This window comes from Athene cunicularia (genome assembly GCF_003259725.1).
Source record: "Athene cunicularia isolate RWA chromosome 18 unlocalized genomic scaffold, athCun1 chr18_part1, whole genome shotgun sequence".
Taxonomy (NCBI): domain Eukaryota; kingdom Metazoa; phylum Chordata; class Aves; order Strigiformes; family Strigidae; genus Athene; species Athene cunicularia.
Window position 1 is genome coordinate 6,700,035 of NW_020799123.1, and position 9,381 is coordinate 6,709,415.

Below are 9,381 nucleotides of genomic sequence, written 5' to 3' on the forward strand. Positions count from 1 at the left end.
TTTCTCTTTCTCTTTCTCTTTCTCTTTCTCTTTCTCTTTCTCTTTCTCTTTCTCTTTCTCTTTCTCTTTCTCTTTCTCTTTCTCTTTCTCTTTCTCTTTCTCTTTCTCTTTCTCTTTCTCTTTCTCTTTCTCTTTCTCTTTCTCTTTCTCTTTCTCTTTCTCTTTCTCTTTCTCTTTCTCTTTCTCTTTCTCTTTCTCTTTCTCTTTCTCTTTCTCTTTCTCTTTCTCTTTCTCTTTCTCTTTCTCTTTCTCTTTCTCTTTCTCTTTCTCTTTCTCTTTCTCTTTCTCTTTCTCTTTCTCTTTCTCTTTCTCTTTCTCTTTCTCTTTCTCTTTCTCTTTCTCTTTCTCTTTCTCTTTCTCTTTCTCTTTCTCTTTCTCTTTCTCTTTCTCTTTCTCTTTCTCTTTCTCTTTCTCTTTCTCTTTCTCTTTCTCTTTCTCTTTCTCTTTCTCTTTCTCTTTCTCTTTCTCTTTCTCTTTCTCTTTCTCTTTCTCTTTCTCTTTCTCTTTCTCTTTCTCTTTCTCTTTCTCTTTCTCTTTCTCTTTCTCTTTCTCTTTCTCTTTCTCTTTCTCTTTCTCTTTCTCTTTCTCTTTCTCTTTCTCTTTCTCTTTCTCTTTCTCTTTCTCTTTCTCTTTCTCTTTCTCTTTCTCTTTCTCTTTCTCTTTCTCTTTCTCTTTCTCTTTCTCTTTCTCTTTCTCTTTCTCTTTCTCTTTCTCTTTCTCTTTCTCTTTCTCTTTCTCTTTCTCTTTCTCTTTCTCTTTCTCTTTCTCTTTCTCTTTCTCTTTCTCTTTCTCTTTCTCTTTCTCTTTCTCTTTCTCTTTCTCTTTCTCTTTCTCTTTCTCTTTCTCTTTCTCTTTCTCTTTCTCTTTCTCTTTCTCTTTCTCCTCTTCCCCTCCAGGAGCAGGTTCACAGGCTGCTGTGGTGGTCTGGGGCTGAGGTGCTGAGCTGGAGCCATCCCCTTTGCAAAACCTTCATCAACCCCCCCCAGCCAGTGTCCCCACTGCAGCCACGGCCCCTTCACTAAACAACTGAAAGGAGAAATAGGGTAAAACCTCACGTGGGAGTTGCAATGTAGGTGCTGGGCAGCTGTAAATCCCTGCAGTATCCTCAGGGGCAGGAAGATCTGCCTTCAGCCACTGTAATGGAGTCAGGGGATCTCTGGAGGGTAACAGCATCCTGGGGACTGTGGAGATGGGGAGGAACCAGCCCTGGGCTGTACCAGGTGTCCCAGTCCCTGCACTGGGCAGGGCAGCTGCTCATCCTGCCCAGAAACAAAACCTGAAACAGAGAAAGGGAAGGGGAGATTGTACCTCTCACCTGATGGTGATAGCACGGATGTGGCTTGGAAAATTACCCCATCCTCTCTACTAAAGTGGTTCTTTGAAGAGCTGCTTCTGGCTACTTTCGGGTAACGGAGCTGCCCTCAAAATCCCCAGCCAGCAAATGCTCTGGTAGGTGCCTTCCCCACATGTGTTCCAGCTGGAGCCTCCACCTCTGAGCCACTTCTGCCAAGCCTCCTCCCACTCCGAAGGAAGGGTGAGAAGAGCCACCCGGCCAGCACTGTTTGTCCCCACCTTGCCATGAGGTTATTAAATGAGATGAGACCAGAACATTCAGGATGTGTTTAAAATATCCCCCAGTCAGGGATTAAAAGCCCAGCATCCCCAGTCCAGGCTGCAGGGGACCAGGGGATGCTGTGCCCTGGCAGCCCCTTCTCATTCTCCTCAGTTCTTGTGCTCAGCTATAAGGAGTACGTGGGGAGGAAGGGGAGACCAGCATCTGGTTGGAGATATGACCTCTGTCCCTTCCCCAGGCCCAGTGACTCCGAGGTGCCCCAGGAAATAGGTGGTGCTGCGGCCAGTGTGGTCACCCCTGTTCCCACACTTCTGCTTCTTTATTTTTCCCCGGCGCTCGTTCCTTTCCTTCCAGGACTCTGCACAGGGACCTCTGCAAAGGGACCAAGGGTCATGATGGGGTGGAGGGAGGGTCCCAGGGGACCTTGGCTGTGAGGGATCCCATCTTGCTCCCCCCAGCCCAGCCTCCCATGGAGACATCGGGATTTCAGCTGTGTATTCCAGGTAGGGGAGATGAAGAAGGAAAATCCCCTGTTTGGGTAGGTCTTGTCATCTACCCTACTGCGAAATGGAAACCTATGCAGCAGTTTTAGAAAGAGGAAGAAAACCCACAAGGATGAAAAAAAAAAAAGAAGTGGGGAGATGCTGCATAAAGGGTCTGCTGATAACCCTGTGGCAGCAGCCTGGGCAGCGGCAGCCAAGCTGGAGCTCAAGCCAGGGGGAAGCTCAGCTCCATCCCTGCCCCACCATGTGCCTGGGGAGCTCCAGGGGCAACCCAAGCTCTGGTGTTGAATGGGGAGTGGGAGCACAGTGGGAGTTGCTGCCTGGACCAGCTCCAGTGGTGCAGCCATGCTCCTGATTTTCCCCTGAGCCCCAGCATGATCATACCTGGTATAAAAAAGCCATAGGAGGAGGAGAAGGAGGAAGAGGAGGAAGCCCCACATCACCCTAACCACTCTGTCCCAGCAAGCACCATTGGCAGAGCCAACCCCAGCTACCCAGCCACAGCCCTCGGTGCTGTACGGCAGCTCCTGGTGACGTCCAGATCACTCCTGCTCCCTCATCTCCCACTTCCCCCCAGACCAGCTCAGTGCTGTAGACCCCAGCAGAGCCCAGGGCCGGGACCAGACACTCACGCTTCTGAGAGCTGGCAGGGCCTGACATGTCCCTCTCAGACAAAATGCAGCCCAGAGGGTGAGCTGATGCCCTCCGAGCACCCAGGAGGCTGCACCCATCCCACATCAATCCTTAGCCTGGCCAAGAGGGAGCACCAGAACATGCAGCCTCCAGCACCCCCACGATTTCAAGGTGGTCTCTGCAAAGATCAAAGATTATGAAGTTCCTGTGTTAGTTTTTCCCCATTTTGGTGTTGGAAGCTCTGGTCAGCTCATGTGCTCCAGCACCTCTTTGCAGCAGCCATTCAGGGTGAAGACTTCTCCCCTCCTACACACTCCTGCCAAGTGGGGTGCACAGAGTCCTGGGTGGGACCCTGAGAGCCCCCTGGCACTGCACTGCTTTGGCAGATTGACCCACGCCTCTCGGTTGGCAAGAAACCACATCCCTGACTCCTGCACAGCCTGAGGAGCCAGATATTTTCCCAGCTTGTCAGCAAGCAGATTGCTTTAGCTTCAGATAAACTGATAAATTCTTCTGTGGGAGCTCTGTCTGGAGGGGAGAGGGGACAATCTGATGCACCCACAGAGCTGCTCTGCTGCTGCTGTCCTCTTTGAGGGTCCCTGTGGCACCCTGGTACTGACAGGGCTGAGTTAGGAGGGGGAATCGGAGCCAACACTCCAAGCAAGGAAGAGGAGAGCGGCTGAGGAGGTGACTGGAGCCCTGGCTGTCCAGCTTTCCAAGAAACCTTATCAACAGAGAGCACATTTGTAATCTCCAGCCACTTCTTGAATTTAGATCTCACTGCTGTTTGCAGCAACTTGGCTCACACAGTTCACTGGGAATGAAGAAGGTTATTTGATGATCAGAAAGAAGAACTTCCTCTTGCCATGGTGGGGGACAGGGAGGGGATGGGATGGGGGGAAGGAGCAGCCTCAGCCTCTGGCAAGGTTGGGGATTTGTGCTTTCTGCTCTTTCTAAGGGGCATCAAGGAAAAAAGCCATCAGCAAGGCAGCTGCCAGGGAAGCGGTTTTGTTTTTTATGTTGGGGGTTCTGAAACTTTCAGCAGAAACATTTAATTTCAGGAGAAAAACAGTGTTGTCACTCAAAACCCACGGCTGTGCCAAAAAAGGCATATCTGGGGGGAAATGAGACACTTCTGCTTGAGAAAACAAGCAAAATCAGCCCAGATCCCACTGGCAGCTGGTTTGGGAGCCAGGGAGCAGCAGTGCAGCGGGGATGGCTATACATCATCCCAGCCCACCAGCCCAGCCCGCCATCCCAGTCCATCACCCCAGTCCATCACCCCAGTCCATCATGACTAGGAGAGTATCCCAATGGTCCCACCAGGCCCATCTGCAGGGACTGACTTACATTCACTCCACCCCGGTCCCTGGACCCTTGCTCTGGCCCAGCTCCTCCTGCAAAGCCCCCTGAAGCCCTTCGGTCTCTGTGCACAGGGAAGGGGCTGCATTCATTTCTGGGAAGGGCATCATGAAGGAGGAACCTGCTGCATGTTGACCTTTTGGCACCAGTGACTGTTTCAGAACAAAAGCAGAGAGTCTCTCTCATGAGACACCCCCAGGGTGAGTCATGGTCCCTGTCAAAGGGAAGGAAGAAATCGCCTTTAAAAAAGACCTCCAGGGTCTGTGGGTAAACACTGCCCAAGGAAGCAACAGGAGAAGGAGGCTTGGAAAACTCCTGGGACCTGAGTGCATGTGATCCTGGCTCCATCCCGCAGGGTGCTTCATGAATAACCACAGGGAAAAATCCATGTCGGGAGTGAGAAGCTGGAAAATGAGGATTTTCCTGGTTTGGACCCTTTTCTCAGGTGAGACACAAGAGCACAGGGCAGGTGGTTCCCACCTCAAGGGCTCTGGCAGAGCTGTGGACAGTCTGGGACCCAGCTGGCCCAGGAAGCCCAGTGCTGTCACGGCAAGATCCCAGCTAATATTGTCCTTTTCTTGTGGCCAGTGGGTGGCTACAGGGGGTGATCTCTGAGATATACTTGTATTGCTGTCATCTGAACCCTGCTAATAAGGCTTTTTGCTCGTTTAATAACATGCATGCTTGACAAGGGCTCTTTTTATAATGACTGGGGACATCTCATCTCCACACTGCTGAGTGCACGGACTCAGCCTCCCTTGGGACAGGGTGGCCCCCATCATCCTGGGCTCAGGTCTGGTGTCCTCAGGTCCCCGAGGCAATGCTGGTACATGCTTGCAGCACCTCTCCTTGTCCCCTGCAGGTGGCTGGGCAGTGACGGGCCCCACACACGTGGTGGCCAAGCAGGGCAGCTCGCTGGCAGTGTCCTGCAGCTACAAGCCAGGCTACGAGCTCTACTCCAAGTACTGGTGCCGCCCGAGCTTCCTCTGGTTTTGCTTCACCTACATCGCCCAAACCAACGGCTCAGAGGTGACGGTGACACAGGATGGTGTGTCCATCAGGGACAACCACATGGCACGCTCATTCACGGTGATGCTGAGTGGTGTCACGCCGAGTGATGCAGGCTGGTACTCCTGCGGGTTGAGTAGGACACTGTGGTTCAACCTGTGGCACAATATCGAGGTGATGGTGTCCGCAGGTAAAGCCGGGCTGGGAGCAAAGCAGGGGTGTGTGATGGAGCCTGTCACAGTGCTGGGGACAGGGCCTCCCCAGCCAGGGGAGCACAGGGCTTCTCAAAGTGGGAACAAGCTACTTGTGGGCACAGAGACCCGCTGGAGGCTGCCCTGGTGCAAATCTGGATGAGGGACAGAGGAGGCTGTACGGAGCTGTCCCTCCCAGTAAAATCCCCCTTTTTTTCCCTCCTCATCCACCCCAGTGCCCAGTGCATTTCCTGGACACCCTCAGTTCCACCTCTTGCATCTCTGTGGCTGAACTCTTGGGGCAGAGATCCTTGTGCAGGGAGCAGGATGGGGTGCAGGGGGGTCTCGACTTTGCTCTGACTCTGTGTTTTTTTCATAGCTATTTCAACCACATCCGAGGGCAGCAATGTGAACCCATTGGTCCCCAACTTCCTGGGCCCCATGGGCTCTGAGGACCCTCCAGTGCTGTGAGTCAGGGCTCGGGGTCTGGGCAAGCCCCCAGCAGCACTCCCCACCCTAAGACACATTTTCCCTTGCATGCCACCCCCATCCCTGGGTTCCCCCCATCACAGCAGCCCCAAGGGGCATCCCAGGGGCAAGCAGGGTGGCTGGCAGACATGCAAGAGCCCCAGTTCCCATGCTAATTACCCAGACCTTACTCAAGCTCTAGCATCATCTCCTTTCTCCTATCCAGGTGCCCACTCAGCATCACTCACCTCCTGCTCTTCCTCACCGTGAAGGCATCCGTGGCGCTGGCCCTGGTGTGTGGGGCTGCCTGGGTGAGGACCCGGTGCAGGAGCCGTGACCGGGAAAACCTGCAGCTCTTTGAGATGACCAGCAGCATCAGGGCACTGGGCTGCCCACCTGCCCCAACCACCTCAGAGCCGCAGGAGCATCCTCCTGCCCCTTGCCCCCCACCCTGCCAGCACTGTGCCCCCCATCACAGCTGCCCTGTGCCAGGAGCTGCTCTGCTCTAGGTGCTTCTCCTCCTGTGAAACCTTGACCCCTCCTGGCAGCCCCTACGCTGGAGAGGGGCAGTTTGGGGGTGCAGAGAGCCGGCATCTGCTGAGCTGGAGCTGACAACTGAAGAAAATTTTGCAATAAAGCCTGGGTATCCTGCAGGTGTCTGTCCGTCTGTCTGTCCATTTGCTCCCTTCTTCAGCTGTTGGCACTGCCTGGGACTCTGGTGGCTGATGTGTGGGGCCATGGGGGGACATGCTGTGGCATGGCTGTGGGATCATGAGGTCACAGCGGGCCACTGCACCATGGATCAGCTGAGCCCCAGCCCGGGGACAGGAGCCCTCAGCCCTGCCAGCCCCGCGTGGTGCAACTAAACACCTGTGTCCAGCTGAGTGAGAGCCAGGGAACAGTGTCCTTCCACAACTCTTTCCCCCACTGCAGCAACTTTCCACCCTCAGCCCGAGAGCAAAGCTCACATCGCACTCAGCTGCACTGTGGGCTCCTTTTCTCATTGCTCCTATACTTTTCCTACACTTTTACAGGTTCTGCATCTCTAAAAAGTGAGCACCTGCACACTGCTGAAATCCTGCCAGAACCCTGCTCTTTACGTGTGCTTGTCCCCCACGGGATGGCTGCCACCAGCAGCCATGTCACAGAGAGCGGCAGGGCCACCTCCCTCCCCTCCCAGGCTATACCATATCCCACATTCCACAGCTGCTGTGAAGCAAAATGCCCAAGGTGCCAGACACGGGCGTGAACCAGGATATCACAGCCCACTCCAGCCCCACATGGCAAAACCTCCACTGCAGACGCAGTATTTTGGCTGTGCAGGAGGGAGAGGGCTGGGAACCCCGACCATGGGTCCCACACCTTGCTCTCCCCCTGCTGCTCCATTGCCTGCCTGCTCCTGCCAGGACCCCACCAGGAGTGCAGGGGTCAGGGCTGTGCTCCCACCCCCTGGGGTCCCAGCTCCTTGTTCGTTGTCTGGTGGAGTTGAAGTGCCATCTCCTGGGTGAACATACAGGAGTGGGGAAGCTCCAAGAAGGGGGGGCCAGGGAAGTGGGTGAGACCTTCCATCCCTGGAGTGCCCCATCCAGGGACATGTCCTGGCACCGTCAGGTGGGGACAAGCCCTGACTCAGAGCCACCACGTGTAGAAGGGATGGAGGTGGCAGCTCTAAGGCAGAGTCACGGGGAATTGCACGGCTCCCAGGTTGTTCCCTGGAGGAGAAGGGATCTGGGAGCAACTGCACAGGGACCCCCGGCAGCCCAGCACCCGGCCCGGGTGTTGCTCAAAGCAGACACCCTTTGCCTGCAGAGAGTCACCGTTGGGGGCCAGGGTTCAGGGCCAGGGCCAAGTCAGCTCCAGGGCCAGCTCAGCTGTGTCTCCACGGAGGAACACCCTGAGCACCACTAAACTCGTTGACAATAAAGCTGTCTCCTTGCCATCGCAATGGCATCAGCAGTGGGTCCACATGTGAGGCTTTGGTCTGAGCCAGGACCAGCCCGTGGCTGTAGGATAAAGACCCTGAGACACCAGCATGGGTCTGGTCCCTGTTCATGAGATGTGTTTGTCCTGCCTGTCCTCAAACCCTCCCTCACCCTTGGGAGCTTCATCCCAAGTGTTTGCCCAGCCCAGTGCAGGCTTGGCAAGTTGCTGATGGGTGGGAGGGAGGACACTGGGAGGGACTGGTTCCTCCTAAGGGACAAGGAATGGGGATAGGGGTGGAAACCTGGAGGGCCCTGGGCTGTGCTGGGGACAGCCCAGCAGGGATGTGGTGGCCAGGGCAGCAGGGATGGGTGCTCACATCCAGCTGCACAGGGACAGGAGGCTGGGGCTCCCTCTCTGCATTTCCCCCAGGGCGAACAGGGTGCCCATGCAGGAGCACTGCCCCAGTCTGGGGGCACGTTTGGGGCTTAGGGGGTCCCTGTGCAGGGCTGAGCCACCCTTCAAGAGGCAGATCCCCCACTGGGTGCCCTGCTTGGCCAGAGTGTGGCAGCGAGGCAGGGAAAGGCCAGACTGTACCCTGCTGGGGGGGCTGTGCCAGGGGCAGAAAGGGGAGACCATGAGGCAGAGGCAGGAGCAGGGCATCAGGGCTCAGTGCATCACAGTGCCCTCAGTGACAGGGGAGGCAGGAAATTGGCTGCGACCACAGGAAACAAGACACCCCATGGTCTTGCTAAACCTCCAGCAGCAAGAAATTTGATAGCCCAGGCAGAAGAGGAAGCAAAGCCCCAGAGACACAAGGAGCACAAGGGGCAGGAGGACTGCCTGGCCACGCAGCCCAAACCAGCCTGCCCATGGGGCTCCTGCTGCTGCTTGCTGGGGTGCTGCTGCCAGGTAGGACGCAAGCCCACCACTGGACCAGCCCCATGGGGCAGGAGGTGTGAGGGTGGAGGCAGCACTCCCATATCTCCGTGTGTCTCTACAGGCTGCTTGGCGGTGACGGGCCCCCACACCATGCGGGGATATGTGGGGGGGTCCCTCTTGGTGAACTGTAGGTACGAGGCTGGCCAGGAGATGCAGCCAAAATTCTGGTGCTATCCGGGAAGAATTTTCACCTGTTCTGATGACATCATCATCACCTCGAGTGAGCACCCCATGGTGCGGGTGCACCGCTTCTCCATCCAGGACAATCGCACACGGCGGGTGTTCACGGTGACCATGGAGAGCCTGACCGAGGGGGACGCGGGCACCTATGTCTGTGGGGTGCGAACGGGCACATTCAATATTGATGAGGGTCACGTTGTGAAGGTGATCGTGGACCCAGGTCAGTCCCTGCACTTGTCGGCCCCCCCCCAGCACAGCACCAGTGCCCAGGTCGGGGCCGCGCTGGGGGAGGAGGCGGTGCCCGGAGGGTCGGAGGATGGAGAGGGACAAGGGCGGCTCAGTGCCCGGGGGGCACCCGCTGCATCTGTCCTCTCTTCGTGTTTGCAGACCCAAAGCTCATCCCGGCCCTCACCCTCCCTCCGAGCATCCCCCCGCCGACCGCCGCGGGCACGGACGCTCCCCGGGGAACGCCCGGCTCCTTCCGTTACTTCCCGGTGCTGGCCGGGCTGCAGGTGCTGGCGCTGCTCGCCATGAGCGGGGCCGTGCTGTGGGCCAGCCTGCGGGGCTGAGCCTCTGCCGGGCCCCCACGGCCGCCGCCGGC